The 16,078-nt window shown below is 37.8% G+C and overlaps 1 non-coding gene across 1 annotated transcript; it reads right to left on the reverse strand.

The window, feature by feature from the left end:
* Positions 1-2,577: 2,577 nt before the first annotated feature.
* Positions 2,578-2,681, reverse strand: LOC118541604 (U6 spliceosomal RNA). Its single transcript, XR_004920191.1, has one exon. It is a non-coding gene; the product is annotated as a U6 spliceosomal RNA (small nuclear RNA).
* Positions 2,682-16,078: the final 13,397 nt, after the last annotated feature.

Consider the following 16,078-nt stretch of genomic DNA (forward strand, 5'->3'; position numbering starts at 1 on the left):
AATGAGATATTACCTCATACTTGTCAGAATGGCTAGTATCAAAAAGACAAGAAGTAACAGGTGTTAGCAAGGATGTAGGGAAAAGGGAACCCTCGTGCACTGTTGGTGGGAATGCAAACTGGTGCAGCCTCTGTGGAAAACAGTATGGAGACTCCTCAAAAAAAATTAAAAATAGAATTACCGTATGATCCAGTAATTCCACTACTATTTATCCAAAGAATATAAAAACACTAATTCAAAAAAGATAGATGCACCTCTATGCTTATTGCAGCATTATTTGCAATAGCCAAGAAACCACCTAAGTGTCCATCCATAGATGAATGGATAAAGATGTGTTGTGTGTATATATATATAATGGAATATTGCTCAGCCATAAAAAAAAAAAACAAAAAAAAACTCTGAGATCTTGCCATGTGCAACAAATGGTTGGACCTAAAGGGTATTCTGCTAAGTGAAATAAGTCAAACTGAGAAAGACAAATATTATATGATTTCACTTATATGTGGAATCTGAAAAAAACAAATGAATAAGCAAACAAAAAAGCAGAAACAGACTCATCAATACAGAGAACTGACGACTGCCAAAGGGGTGGTGAGTGGGGCGTGGGCAAGATAGGCAAAGGGGAGTGGGAGACACAGGCTTCCAATTATGGAATGAATAAATTAGGGGAATAAAACATACAATTTAGGGAATACAGCCAATAGTGTTAGAATAGCATTACAAAGTGACTGATGGTAGCTACCCTTGTGGTGAGCATAGCATGATGTATAAACTTGTCAAATCACTATGTTGTATACCTGAAACTAATGTAATACTGTGTCAACTATATATCAATGAAATCTATATTAAATATATAAATCAAATACCTGTTGATAGCCATTTGTGCATTTGCCTATAAGTATACAAAATTGTATTAAAGAGACATTTTGGTAACTGATAAACAATCAAAGAGGATCATCATCTTCAACTTACTTATGGAAAGGATCTGAAATATGCCTCATAGTATTTGCTTGTATTCCAATTGTCCATTTTAGGTTTTGTGTTAATTTTAAAACAATAGGATATGATTCAAATGCTTCAAAGCATGTAGGGAATCTTCAATAATTAGTTTAACATTTGCTTCTCCCAATGCTTTTTATAACTACCATTGAAGCCTAAACAAAATCTTTGTTTTTAAATTCATATATCTTAGTGACCAGAGAGCAGTTTTCTGGTATAGGTCCAGATCAAGCTCTTACTACTTAGAGCTTCTTGTTTTGATATTTGTGAACAAAAATTGTTCCTGGATTTTTCCAATTCTCATTCTATACACTTTCCTTGAATGAGTTCATCCACACCCATAGCATCAGAAATCTCCCATGCACCATCTCCCAATTATCTAAATTCTCCAGCATTATATATCCAACAGAGGTGCTATATCCTTCAAAAATCTTTAATATCTTTTGCTCTCACTCTTGCTCTTTCTCTAACGTAAACATATACACATACACGCACATACACACATACCCCTTCCTTTCCTCTCTTTCCCCAACCACAATCTCATGCCAGTCTGGTTGCAGAGCACATTATAACCCATCATTTACTTCAAGCAAAGTATTATGAAAGTGAATTTATAAAAGTTTTTCCCTCAAATCCTACACAGGTATGAAAAATATTATATAGATTTAGATATAGCCTAATAGTTGGCTTTTTGGCAGCTGGGGGATGGAGATAGGGAGTGATATAAAGGGATATGGAGAGACAAGGAGGAATATAAAAAAGTTCCAGTTTCTCAAGTCTTTGTGAGTCTATTACACCTGAAGAGAAATAATTTAACCTCAAGTTTACTAATAAAACATTATACAAAATCTGTGCTATTTTGAAAGACTATATCATTTCAAATACAAATTTTTATCATAAGCCTTATTTAGTAACTTAATTTTTAAACTTAATTCTCTTAACATATGTTGTTCAAATTTTGAAAGAAGAAAAAAAAAGGAAGAAAAGAAAGTTCCCAAATTACAATGTTATATTTCTCGATATTTTTCTCAATTTTTCTAGCATTATAGTGATTAATGATCCCTGACTCTAGCTGTCTCTTATCAAGTTCCTTCAGGTCCTGATTTAGAAAGTGAAGCTTAACCTTTCTACTGTTGATCAAGGGTATGGGGAACCTTCTGGATAATGACAGATTATAAATGAGGATTCCTCTAACTGGAAAGATAAAGGCTGAGCAGTAAGATAAAGACTTTTAAAATCATGAAGTTTATGGATAGGTAGACATGAACTTATTCTCAAAATTTTAGTCTGCTAAAATCAGGGGCATTCTAGAGAATTACTTAAAAATAATGTAGAACTGTTAAATTGAAAATCATCTATGTATATAGAACAATAACTAGTAGTTCATGCATGTAAATAAATTCATTTTTAGATATATTCATAGATGATTAATCTATATTTGACTATGAAGATAAAATAATGTTTAGAAATATGTCTAAATGTAGAGATAAATAAATTAGGGGGATTTTTACTTTGCCTATATACATAAAATATCTCACTGTACAGATTATTTTGTTGATCCTAAGAAGCATATATTTCATAAAAGATATCTTCACAAATGTGTGTGTCATCCTTGCGCAGGGGCCATGCTAAACTTCTCTGTATCGTTCCAATTTTAGCATATGTGCTGCCCAAGTGAGCACTTTAAAAGATATCCTCTATAAAAAAGTTTTCTTTGTGCTCTGGATGTTAGACATGAAGCCTAGAGGTCCGAGTGCTCTCAACTTTCCCTTCTGAGCTTCGCCCATCCTCAGTGGAAACCTGCATGCTCTGAAAAAGATGCCCTCCCCACCCCCACTGGAACACTCACCAAGTCATCACCACAACTTGTTCTGTGACCATCTTATAAGGCTCTTAACAAAAAATAAACAAGACTCTCAAAAAAATAAAAAGACAAAGCAGTTTTTATTTACTTATCAGCCAAGTGAACACATGCCAGGAAAAGAAATACACTCAATAGTTCACTGAGGGGGTGAAATGTATACTTTTAAGTTCTAGAATGGTGGGGAAGTCTATGGTGGCTATGCTTATGAAGGAGTAAAAAGTAGCACTCTGGATGGAAAAGAATGTTCAAGGGCGACACACCATAGTTTCAACATTTGTTATTGGTCATGAAATGTCTTCAGTTAGGTCCACTAAGAGTCTGGCAAACTTGAAATGACTATTTGTCTGGTCCTTTAATAATTTTACCCGGTAGAACCAGTTATGGCAAACATAATACCCATTTTAATATCTCCTCAGCAAGGTTACTCTAAGTGAAAAACTTTTATTATACACATTTATTCCTCTTATACTGATCTCCAGCATAAACTCCAAACTCTCACGTTACTCCTTATCACTTGGCTTTTAATCTCTTAATTTGATCTCATTCTCAGCTCCCAAACCCCTCAGGAAATCATTGCCACTCCCTAACAAAATACCCTATTTCCTCAACTTTTTCTTTTTTTTTTTAATTTTTTTATTGTTATGTTAATCCCCATACATTACATCATTAGTTTTAGATATAGTGTTCCATGATTCATTGTTTGTGCATAACACCCAGTGCTCCATGCAGAACATGCCCTCCTCAATACCCATCACCAGGCTAACCCATCCTCCCACCCCACTCCCCTCTAGAACCCTCAGTTTGTTTTTCAGAGTCCATCGTCTCTCATGGTTCTTCTCCCCCTCCGATTTCCCCCCCTTCATTCTTCCCCTCCTGCTACATTCTTTTTCTTTTTTTCTTTCTTAACATATATTGCATTATTTGTTTCAGAGGTACAGATCTGAGATTCAACAGTCTTGCACAATTCACAGCGCTTACCAGAACACATACCCTCCCCAGTGTCCATCACCCAGTCACCCCATCCCTCCCACCCCACCCCCACTCCAGCAACCCTCAGTTTGTTTCCTGAGATTAAGAATTCCTCATATCAGTGAGGTCATATGATACATGTCTTTCTCTGTTTGACTTATTTCGCTCAGCATAATACCCTCCAGTTCCATCCACGTCGTTGCAAATGGCAAGATCTCATTCCTTTTGATGGCTGCATAATATTCCATTGTGTATATATACCACATCTTCTTTATCCATTCATCTGTTGATGGACATCTTGGCTCTTTCCACAGTTTGGCTATTGTGGACATTGCTGCTATAAACATCGGGGTGCACGTACCCTTTCGGGTCCCTACTTTTGTATCTTTGGGGTAAATACCCAGGAGTGCAATTGCTGGATCGTAGGGTAGCTCTATTTTCAACTTTTTGAGGAACCTCCATACTGTTTTCCAGAGTGGCTGCACCAGCTTGCATTCCCACCAACAGTGTAGGAGGGTTCCCCTTTCTCCGCATCCCCGCCAACATCTGTCATTTCCTGACTTGTTAATTTTAGCCATTCTGACTGGTGTGAGGTGGTATCTCATTGAGGTTTTGATTTGGCTTTCCCTGATGCCGAGCGATATTGAACACTTTTTCATGTGTCTGTTGGCCGTTTGGATGTCTTCTTTGGAAAAATGTCTGTTCATGTCTTCTGCCCGTTTCTTGATTGGATTCTTTGTTCTTTTGGTGTTGAGTTTGATGAGTTCTTTATAGATTTTGGATACTAGCCCTTTATCTGATATGTCATTTGCAAATATCTTCTCCCATTCTGTCAGTTGTCTTTTGGTTTTGTTGACTGTTTCCTTTGCTTTGCAAAAGCTTTTTATCTTGATGAAGTCCCAATAGTTCATTTTTACCCTTGCTTACCTTGCCTTTGGCGATGTTTCTAGGAAGAAGTTGCTGCGGCTGAGGTCGAAGAGGTTGCTGCCTGTGTTCTCCTTTAGGATTTTGATGGACTCCTGTCTCACATTGAGGTCTTTCAACCATTTGGAGTCTATTTTTGTGTGTGGTGTAAGGAAATGGTCCAGTTTCATTCTTCTGCATGTGGCTGTCCAATTTTCCCAACACCATTTGTTGAAGAGACTGTCTTTTTTCCATTGGACATTCTTTCCTGCTTTGTCAAAGATTAGTTGACCATAGAGTTGAGGGTCCATTTCTGGGCTCTCTATTCTGTTCCATTGATCTATGTGTCTGTTTTTGTGCCAGTACCATACTGTCTTGATGATGACAGCTTTGTAGTAGAGCTGGAAGTCTGGAATTGTGATGCCGCCAGCTTTGCTTTTCTTTTTCAACATTCCTCTGGCTATGCGGGGTCTTTTCTGGTTCCATACAAATTTTAGGATTATTTGTTCCATTTCTTTGAAGAAAGTGGATGGTATTTTGATGTGGATTGCATTGAATGTGTAGATTGCTCTAGGTAGCATTGACATCTTCACAATATTTGTTCTTCCAATCCATGAGCATGGAATGTTTTTCCATTTCTTTGTGTCTTCCTCAATTTCTTTCATGAGTATTTTATAGTTTTCTGAGTACAGATCCTTTGCCTCTTTGGTTAGATTTATTCCTAGGTATCTTATGGTTTTGGGTGCAATTGTAAATGGGATCGACTCCTTAATTTCTCTTTCTTCTGACTTGTTGTTGGTGTATAGGAATGCCACTGACTTCTGTGCATTGATTTTATATCCTGCCACTTGACTGAATTCCTGTATGAGTTCTAGCAGTTTTGGGGTGGAGTCTTTGGGATTTTCCACATAAAGTATCATATCATCTGCAAAGAGTGAGAGTTTGACTTCTTCTTTGCCAATTTGGATGCCTTTGATTTCTTTTTGTTGTCTGATTGCTGTGGCTAGGACTTCCAATACTATGTTGAATAGCAGTGGTGATAGTGGACATCCCTGCCGCGTTCCTGACCTTAGGGGGAAAGCTCTCAGTTTTTCCCCATTGAGAATGATATTCGCTGTAGGTTTTTCATAGATGGCTTTTATGATATTGAGGTATGTACCCTCTATCCCTATACTCTGAAGAGTTTTGATCAAGAAAGGATGCTGTACTTTGTCAAATGCTTTTTCTGCATCTATTGAGAGGATCATATGATTCTTGTTCTTTCTTTTGTTAATGTATTGTATCACGTTGATTGATTTGCGGATGTTGAACCAACCTTGCAGCCCAGGGATAAATCCCACTTGGTCGTGGTGAATAATCCTTTTAATGTACTGTTGGATCCTATTGGCTAGTATTTTGGTGAGAATTTTTGCATCCATGTTCATCAGGGATATTGGTCTGTAATTCTCCTTTTTGATGGGGTCTTTGTCTGGTTTTGGGATCAAGGTAATGCTGGCCTCATAAAATGAGTTTGGAAGTTTTCCTTCCATTTCTCTTTTTTGGAACAGTTTCAGAAGGATAGGTATTAATTCTTCTTGAAATGTTTGGTAGAATTCCCCTGGGAAGCCATCTGGCCCTGGGCTTTTGTGTTTTGGGAGATTTTTGATGACTGCTTCTATTTCCTTAGTGGTTATAGGTCTGTTCAGGTTTTCTATTTCTTCCTGGTTCAGTTTTGGTAGTTGATACATCTCTAGGAATGCATCCATTACTTCCAGGTTATCTAATTTGCTGGCATAGAGTTGCTCATAATATGTTCTTATAATTGTTTGTATTTCTTTGGTGTTGGTTGTGATTTCTCCTCTTTCATTCATGATTTTGTTGATTTGGGTCATTTCTCTTTTCTTTTTGATAAGTCTGGCCCGGGGCTTATCAATCTTGTTAATTCTTTCAAAGAACCAGCTCCTAGTTTCGTTGATCTGTTCTACTGTTCTTTTGGTTTCTATTTCATTGATTTCTGCTCTGATCTTTATTATTTCTCTTCTCCTGCTGGGTTTAGGCTTTATTTGCTGTTCTTTCTCCAGCTCCTTTAGGTGTAGGGTTAGGTTGTGTACTTGAGACCTTTCTTGTTTCTTGAGAAAGGCTTGTATTGCTATATACTTTCCTCTTAGGACTGCCTTTGCTGTATCCCAAAGATTTTGAATAGTTGTGTTTTCATTTTCATTGGTTTCCATGAATTTTTTTAGTTCTTCTTTAATTTTCTGGTTGACCCATTCATTCTTCAGTAGGATACTCTTTAGCCTCCATGTATTTGAGTTCTTTCCGACTTTCCTCTTGTGATTGAGTTCTAGTTTCAAAGCATTGTGGTCTGAAAATATGCAGGGGATGATCCCAATCTTCTGGTACCGGTTGAGATCTGATTTATGACCTAGGATGTGATCTATTCTGGAGAATGTTCCATGGGCACTAGAGAAGAATGTGTATTCCGTTGCTTTGGGATGGAATGTTCTGAATATGTCTGTGAAGTCCATTTGGTCCAGTGTGTCATTTAAAGTCTTTATTTCCTTGTTGATCTTTTGCTTAGACGATCTGTCCATTTCAGTGAGGGGGGTGTTAAAGTCCCCCACTATTATTGTATTGTTGTCGATGTGTTTCTTTGCTTTTGTTATTAATTGCCTTATATAATTGGCTGCTCCCATGTTAGGGGCATAGATATTTACAATTGTTAGATCTTCTTGTTGGATAGACCCTTTAAGTAGGATATAGTGTCCTTCCTCATCTCTTATTACAGTCTTTGGTTTAAAATCTAATTTGTCTGATATAAGGATTGCCACCCCAGCTTTCTTTTGGTGTCCATTAGCATGGTAAATGGTTTTCCACCCCCTCACTTTCAATCTGGGGGTGTCTTTGGGTCTAAAATGAGTCTCTTGCAGACAGCATATCGATGGGTCTTGTTTTTTAATCCAATCTGATAGCCTGTGTCTTTTGATTGGGGCATTTAGCCCATTTACATTCAGGGTAACTATTGAAAGATAGGAATTTAGTGCCATTGTATTGCCTGTAAAGTGACTGTTACTGTATATTGTCTGTGTTCCTTTCTGGTCTATGTTACTTTTAGGCTCTCTCTTTGCTTAGAGGACCCCTTTCAATATTTCTTGTAGGGCTGGTTTCGTGTTTGCAAATTCCTTTAGTTTTTGTTTGTCCTGGAAGCTTTTTATCTCTCCTTCAATTTTCAGTGACAGCCTAGCTGGATATAGTATTCTTGGCTGCATATTTTTCTCATTTAGTGCTCTGAATATGTCCTGCCAGTCCTTTCTGGCCTGCCAGGTCTCTGTGGATAAGTCTGTTGCCAATCTAATGTTTCTACCATTGTAGGTTACATATCTCTTCTCCCGAGCTGCTTTCAGGATTTTCTCTTTGTCTCTGAGACTCGTAAGTTTTACTATGAGATGTCAGGGTGTTGACCTATTTTTATTGATTTTGAGAGGGGTTCTCTGTGCTTCCTGGATTTTGATGCCTGTTTCCTTCCCCAAATTAGGGAAGTTCTCTGCTATAATTTGCTCCATTATACCTTCTGCCCCTCTCTCTCTTTCTTCTTCTTCTGGGATCCCAATTATTCTAATGTTGTTTCGTCTTATGGTATCGTTTATCTCTCGAATTCTGCCCTCGTGATCCAGTAGTTGTTTATCTCTCTTTTTCTCAGCTTCTTTATTTTCCATCATTTGGTCTTCTATCTCACTGATTCTTTCTTCTGCCTCATTTATCCTAGCAGTTAGCGCCCCCATATTTGATTGCACCTCATTAATAGCCTTTTTGATTTCTACTTGGTTCGATTTTAGTTCTTTTACTTCTCCAGAAAGGGTTTCTCTAATAACTTCCATGCTTTTTTCAAGCCCAGCTAGTATCTTTAAAGTGATGATTCTGAACTCTAGATCTGACATCGTACTAATGTCCGTATTGAGTAGGTCCCTGGCAGTCGGTACTACCTCTTGTTCTTTTTGTTGAGGTGATTTTTTCCGTCTTGTCATTTTGTGCAGAGGAGAATAGATTAATGAGAGAACAAAATGCTAGCAGGGTAACAATGTCCCCAGAAAATATACTCTAAACAAATCAGAAAAGACCTGAAGCAGTGGGAAAAGAAAGGGAAAGAGAGAAAAAAGAAAAAGAAAGAAAAAAAGAAAAAAGAAAAAGATAAAGATAAAAACAAACAAAAGCAGAACAAAACAAAATAAAACAAAAACAGAATGTGATCAAATATGATCAGGCTGGTTTATAGATCAGTGCCACACACTAGATTTTGGGTGTATTTTGGTCTGTTAAAAGAAAGTCCCTCCCAAAATTTTAAAGAAAGAAAAACTTATATATGTACAAAAATAAGGGTTGATATGATGAAGGGATGGAATACGACTGTAAAGATGGAAATTATAAAAAATTTTAAAAAAGGATTTGATAAGTTGTTTGAAAAAAGAAAGAAGAGCATTAAAAAAAAAAAAGAAAGAAAAAAGGGAGAGAATGTGATCAGGCAGGGGAGTAGAAAAAAACCATACACTAGAGATTTAGAATATATTTTGATCTGTTAGAAGAAACTATCTCAAGATTTTAAAGAGAAAACAACTTATAGATATATGCCAAAAATACGGGTAACTACTATGAAGGGATAGAATATGACTTTAAAAATGAAAAATAAAAATTTTTTTTTTAAAAAAGGGATTGATAAGATGTTGGTTGAAAAAGGGAAAAAGAAAAATTCAAAAAAAAAGAAAAAAAGAAAAAAGAAAAAAAGACAGTTAAAAAAAATAATTAACTTTGAAAGACTAAAGAATCATGGTAAAAAAGCCATGAATTCTATGTGCAGTATTCCCCTAGCGCTGGAGTTCTGCCGTTCTCATTGATCGGTAAACTTGGTCTTGGGGGGCTGTTCTCGCTGATCTTCTGGGGGAGGGGCCTGTTGCTGTGGTTCCCAAATGTCTTTGCCGGAGGCAAAATTGCCCCGCCCTTGCCGGTCCGGGCTAAGTAATCTGCTCGGGTTTGCTCTCCGGAGCTTTTGTTCCCTGCAAGCTTTCCGTACAGCTTTGGAGGCGGAGAGTGAAAATGGCGGCCTCCCAGTCTCCGCCCCGGAGGAGCCGAGAACTCGGGGTCCCGCTCCTCAGCGAGCCCCCAGAGAAAAGCAGTCAGTCACTCCCGTCTCCCCGGTCTCCGGCCACACTCCGCGCTCACCCGGCCTGTGACCGCGCCTTTCTGTCTGGCACCCGACCCCAGGTGGAGTCTCCAAACCTAGCAGATCCCCGCGGTGCGCTCCCGCACCTCTCCTCCCCAGGGAAGAAGGTGAGTCTCCCCGGATCTGCCGCTTGTTGGGTCCCTGCTGGAGGAGCAGTGGCCCGACTGTGCCGTGGATCACGGTTTATGGCAACCCCGAGCTGAGAGCCCGCGCCTGGGCTCCATCTCTGCAGCCGGCTTCCCTGCTCCGATCCCTGGGAGCTCTGCCGCACTCAGGCACCCCTGGTCTTTCTGTGACCCCGAGGGTCCTGAGACCACACTGTCCCACGAGGGCTCCACCCCCCACTTCGCCACCAGAGTGACGTCCCTCAGCGGAGCAGACTTCTAAAAGTTCCGATTTTGTGCTCCGCGGCTCTATCACTTGCCAGAAGTGGCCGACGGAGGCCCCTCCCCGCCGTCTATCCTCCCGAATAACGCCTCGGATTCACTTCTCCGCACGTCCTACCTTCCAGAAAGTGGTCACTTTTCTGTTCAGAGAGTTGTTGCTATTCTTTTCTTCGATCTCCTGTTGAGTTTGTAGGTGTTCAGATTGGTTTGATCCCCATCCAGCTGAATTCCTGAGAGGAGACGAAATCCAGGTCTCCTACTCCTCCGCCATCTTTCCTCAACTTTTTCTTGTTCACCAGTTTAGAAATTTTTCCTTCCCTTCTTTCTCCAACTAAAACCTGACTTTTCCCTGATGATTCTGTATTGCTAAGATCCCTTAGGAGGTAACCGATTTTCTCTCATTCAACCTCAGACCATTGGGCTATTAGGTGTACCCTGTGCTCCTGTTGTCTCTTTTAGCCCATTTTCCTTGTTCTAAGATCCCCAGTTTTGAATCTCATGTCAACAGATTATGTAGTAGATTGAGTACTCTACCCCCACAGTGGCTCGGGGTTTGCCAGGTTCTTTGCTTTAGCCAGTAAGACAACTGCAAACATGATCTAAGCAGAGACTTAACAGTTTTCTTACACATGGGACTCACTCTATCTTGCTGCTTATGGGAACCCTGCACCCACTAGTATATGTGTAGGAGCTTAAGGCAAGTGTTATATAAAAAGAGACCCTTGGTCAAGTCATCCCCATTGCCCATGTATCTCCATCCAAATTCCAGACATGTGAGTTCATCTTAGATCACCCACCACAAGCTGAGCCGGTACAGACCAGAAGAATCTCCTAGCTGACCCACAGAACTGATGAGAAATAATAATTGCTTATTGTCTTAAAACACTAATTGTGGAGTGGTTTGTTACCTGGCAAAAAGCTAACTGATACCGATTATATCACCCAATCCTAATGCTAGACTATAAGCTCTATGTGAGCAGTTGTTTGTTTGCTTGTTTCCCTACTGCTATTGCCCCAGTGTTTGGAAAATTTTAGATTTTTCAATAACTTCTTTTTGAAAACATAAAAATGTTAAGAATGTTTTTAGATAAATATTGCCCTGAATTAAATATGAGGGAACATGTGTTTCCTCAATGGCTCACAGTCCCTAAGAATTTGAATACACATATTGTTTAGACAATCATTTTACTAAACTTATAATAAACTTAATTATTTTTCAAGCTTCTGTTCTAAAATTGAGATACTGAAATAACAATAATAATGAGATGGTAATGGTTAATGATAATGATTATAGTATTAGCATAATATTATAATAATTATTATTAATTGAAAAGCCCTTGATTCCTGACATTATACCATTTAATATTCAAGTGAAACTTATAAGATAAACATTACTTACCCCTATTTCATGAAGAAGACCTGATGCTTACTGAAATTAACCACTTACCCAAAGCTTCACAGTTAGTGATAGATTTTACATTCAAATCCAGAACTTTCTTATTCTAGGATATTTGTTACATTTTTTCTCTAATGTGAATCTTCTTTTTATCCCTGTTTGAAAACGCGTTTTTGAGATAGAAGGTTATTTAGAATATTATCTGATTCAATTTCTTACTTAGTAGGTAAGAAAGCCGAGGAAAAAGGTCAACTAATGTATCTAAGAGGACACAGAGAATAATTCATTCAATAATGTGCCAGGAACTTACAGATTAGAAGTAAACTCAGAAGTGGAAGAAGACAAGATATTTTCATTTATTGAGATTCTAACATAGTTTGGGCACTGGGAAGGTACACTTATACATGTAACCTGGTTTGTTACTCACAGCAAAGTAATAAGGTAAGTGTATCATTTCTACTGGTGAGGAATCTGAATTCACTAGTAGTTAAACGCTGTATCTGAAACCTGAAACCTAAACTCACTCCTATCTGAATTCTAATAGCATGCGTTGTCAGTAAATACTGCAGCAATCTGGGGTTATATTTTCTTATGGTATTTTTAACAGTGTTTTAGAAAGAAAGGCAGAGAATACAGTCTCTATTAAAAAAGAAATCTCCATGTCAGAAAACTGGGATTCGCTAATATTTTGAGTTAAACTGAGAAACAAGAGCCAAGTCAAAGGGTTGGGGGAGAAACATGTTGTTTTAAATAATGATTCAAAGAGCAAATTTTGTTTCTGAAATAGAATATCAGTAAACTTCACACAGCTGATGAATATGTTAATATTATGATATAATTTCATTTTTTATTTTTGCAATAAAAACTACCACTATTTTGTGTTATTATTTTATAACCTGAAGATAAAATCAAGATTCTATTTATGTAGTGCAAATAAAATATTTAAGGATGTCTTTTGGAACATCGGGAAACACTTGTCCTCAGGATTGTATAGTAATCGGTAGTTCATCTAATAAAACTTGGTTTCAGGGGCCACGCCCATCACTCATGCAAGTGGTGTTCAGTTCACAGGAGGAAGACATGGGATGGGCAAGTTCTTCAGAACTTGCAGCATTTTATTTGTCCAACTGTTCACTTCCCAAACCAGACTGTTAATTCTTTAAATGATGGCTATTAATGATTGATGAAGGAAGGAAGGAAGGAAGGAAGGACGGAAGGAAGGGATGGACGGATGGAAGAAATAAAGTTACCAGGTAGAAAGTTCAGCCCACTGGAAAGATAGGATATATCCTTGTCAGAGACAGGTCAGGATGATGCATTATAGATGAAATTTATAAAAATGCATTCATATGTAACATTAAAACATATATTACATCAGGTGAATCCTTGCTCCAGGTACTACAATTGACAAAAAAGATGACAAGTTATTTTTAAATTTTTATGTATTAAAATTATTTAAAAGAGTATCAAATTAAAGTTCAGAATTTCTCATATTTACATGGATTTAGAGTAGTGAAATGTTAAAATACATTTTAATATACTGATTAAAACAGCCTCAAACTAGATGAGAGTTACCGTTTTACATTAACATAATGTCAACATAATTTTAATTTAAATATATTTCCATATATTTTGATTAGAATCTTGTTAATATTCAAGTTCATTTACTTCCTACTAAAGACTTACTTTATTTAGAGGTCATAGGAATATGTTAGTTGTGAAGTATGCTTACAAGAGTTGAAATTTCTTAATTAAAAATTTTAATTGAAATATAAAATGTGCAATGTACCAGTGGGCAAAGCAAACCAGATGTAATTCTTTTGTGTATCTTTGGAGACTGTTGTCTCTCTTTCCCATTACACTTGAGAAACTGGGAGGATAGGTTAGTATCCCTTCAGTTCAATTTCATTTATTCCTATGATTGTAAATGATACTAGGAAATGCTATTTTTTTCTGGGGAAAATATAACTGTGGAAATCTATCAGTTAGATTGCTAATGTATGCAATTAAAGGCATATACCAAGCATTCAGGAGTTTAAAACTTTATCTTTGGGGACATACTGGCAAGCAGTCAGGAAAGAAATTTTTCAGTTAGAATGTAACCACCAAACACTGTCTTACTGAGTGACAGTCCCATTATGAATTTAAGCCCAGGATATAAAAACAGTCAATTGAACTACACATTCATCGCTGCCTGCAGCTGTGGATGAGAGGAAAAGAACTTGTTAACATGGGTAGGTGGAGGTTATAGTTTCTAGGAGCTATTGATCTAGTTCTGTCTGTAACTTGATTACAGTCAAGGTGTGTAAGGGAGAGGAAGATTAGGAAACTGAGGCAAAAATAAAATAGAGGGCGCCTGGGTGGCTCAGATGGTTAAACGTCTGCCTTCGGCTCAGGTCATGATCTCAGGGTCCTGGGATCGAGTCCCGCATCGGGCTCCCTGCTCCTTGGGAGCCTGCTTCTCCCTCTGCCTCTCTCTCTCTCTCTCATGAATAAAAAAATAAAATCTTTAAAAAAATAAAAAAATAAAAAAAAATAAAATAAAATAGAGATGATTCTTAAAAATATAGAAGGTTATGGACTAAATATATGGCATTTGGGAGACCAGATTTATTCCAAAGTAGAACCACAAAGACCTGCTTTTGACACTAATAAACATGTAATCAGTAGCGAACTATTTAAATTTTCCAAGCTTCAATTTCGTCATCTAAAAAAAAAAAAAAAAAATCAGGGTGTTTTTCATGATTTCAGTAATGGCATAAGTCAACATTCTGGTGTAAACCTAAGAGTTTTAACAGGATGCCTCGGCAAACTTCTGACATAGACAGACATTTGCTTCATTGTCACTGCTTCTGGCAATTGTAACAGAATAGCGGCACCCTCAAATTCCACTAGAAGAGGTACTGGTTTTCAGGAGCACCAGTAGCATTTTCAGAGAGTATGATATCAGAAGGTGTGTGTGTGTGTGTATGTGTGTGTGTGCGTGCATGCGTGCACACACTGATGGGGGAGAAGACATCACTAAAGAGCTGTACGGAAGGGGAAAAAATGTTGCCATTACCAGGATTATTTCCCCTCAACCCACTTACTTTTATTACCTCATTTACTTTGGAGACCTAAACTCCCTAGAATCCTGAGCTCATGGAGGAGAATACACAGACTGCTACGGCTCTCAGTTCATGAGGAAAATTTACTGACCCATATCAGAGGAACAGACAATAAAATGTCTTAAATTCAGTGCAAAAGGGTTAACTTTGATAACATTTTATGTGGGTGATATATTTTTCCATTTGCCCTATGCTTTCAACATTCAACTTCCTCTTTCCAATCTCTACAACAATCCATATTTTATAAGTAGTGTATTATTAGAGGCAGGAAAAATAAGCAGGAAAGTGCAAAAGTTACCTCCAGTGCAGAAATGTTGGTCCGTTATATAGTCTTAGTTGGTAGTCTCATTTTTTTGTGGACTTTTACAATCTCATGACAAAAAACATCCACCCTTGGAAAAGCCTTTGGTTGTAACTGGATGCAAATGACATCTTAGAATAAAGTATATATCTTAGGAACATCAATAAATAAGAAAAACTCAAAAATTATACAATTATATATCAAATAGTAAAATCTCAGTATTGAAAATCATGACTAAACATTTAATTACAAAATGGAATGCAGGATGAGAAAATCATTGGATGAGGATCAGATGCAATGATATTGGTACTGGATATTGGTATGGACTGATATTAATGATAACATGCAAATTTTTAAAAAAACTTAAGCATTCAGATTTTCCAAAGATACAAAGGGAAAGGGAATATGTGCTAATAAAAGCTGTTTCTCTTGATCTTTAGGCTTGGTAAACATAATTCAACACAATTCCATTTGGGTATGCTTCTTAAACCCCAATGGGAAATCAAAACTTTAAAGAGATACTCATTAGAATTACATCACGAGAGGAGAATGACATCATCAAGATTGCAACAGAGGTCATTCCTGACTTTACTCCCTCTCACAAAGAGAACTAACAACAATTCATGGACAAGACAACAGTGAAAGAATCCTAGAACATGAAAGAGATGATGAAGTACCCCACTGCACCACAGAGACCAAGACAGAAAACACTACAAAAGTGGAGCAACTACATATTCACTATGTTGCCCTGCCCCCAGGCCAGCACAGCACCATACCAAGAGGTATTCATAGGCTTGGTTCCTCCAGTGGGAAAAGAGCCCAAAGTGGATGTCCATCTACCCCAGCATTGTGGGTTGCCTCTTAGGAGCCTCCACTCTAGTTTGACCTCACAGGGATTGCAGGGGAATCTGTAGGGCTCAACCACTAGGAATCTGAATGAGATGGAGAAGGTGGGTAGG

The sequence above is a fragment of the Halichoerus grypus genome, chromosome 5 (genome assembly GCF_964656455.1).
Source record: "Halichoerus grypus chromosome 5, mHalGry1.hap1.1, whole genome shotgun sequence".
Taxonomy (NCBI): Eukaryota; Metazoa; Chordata; class Mammalia; order Carnivora; family Phocidae; genus Halichoerus; species Halichoerus grypus.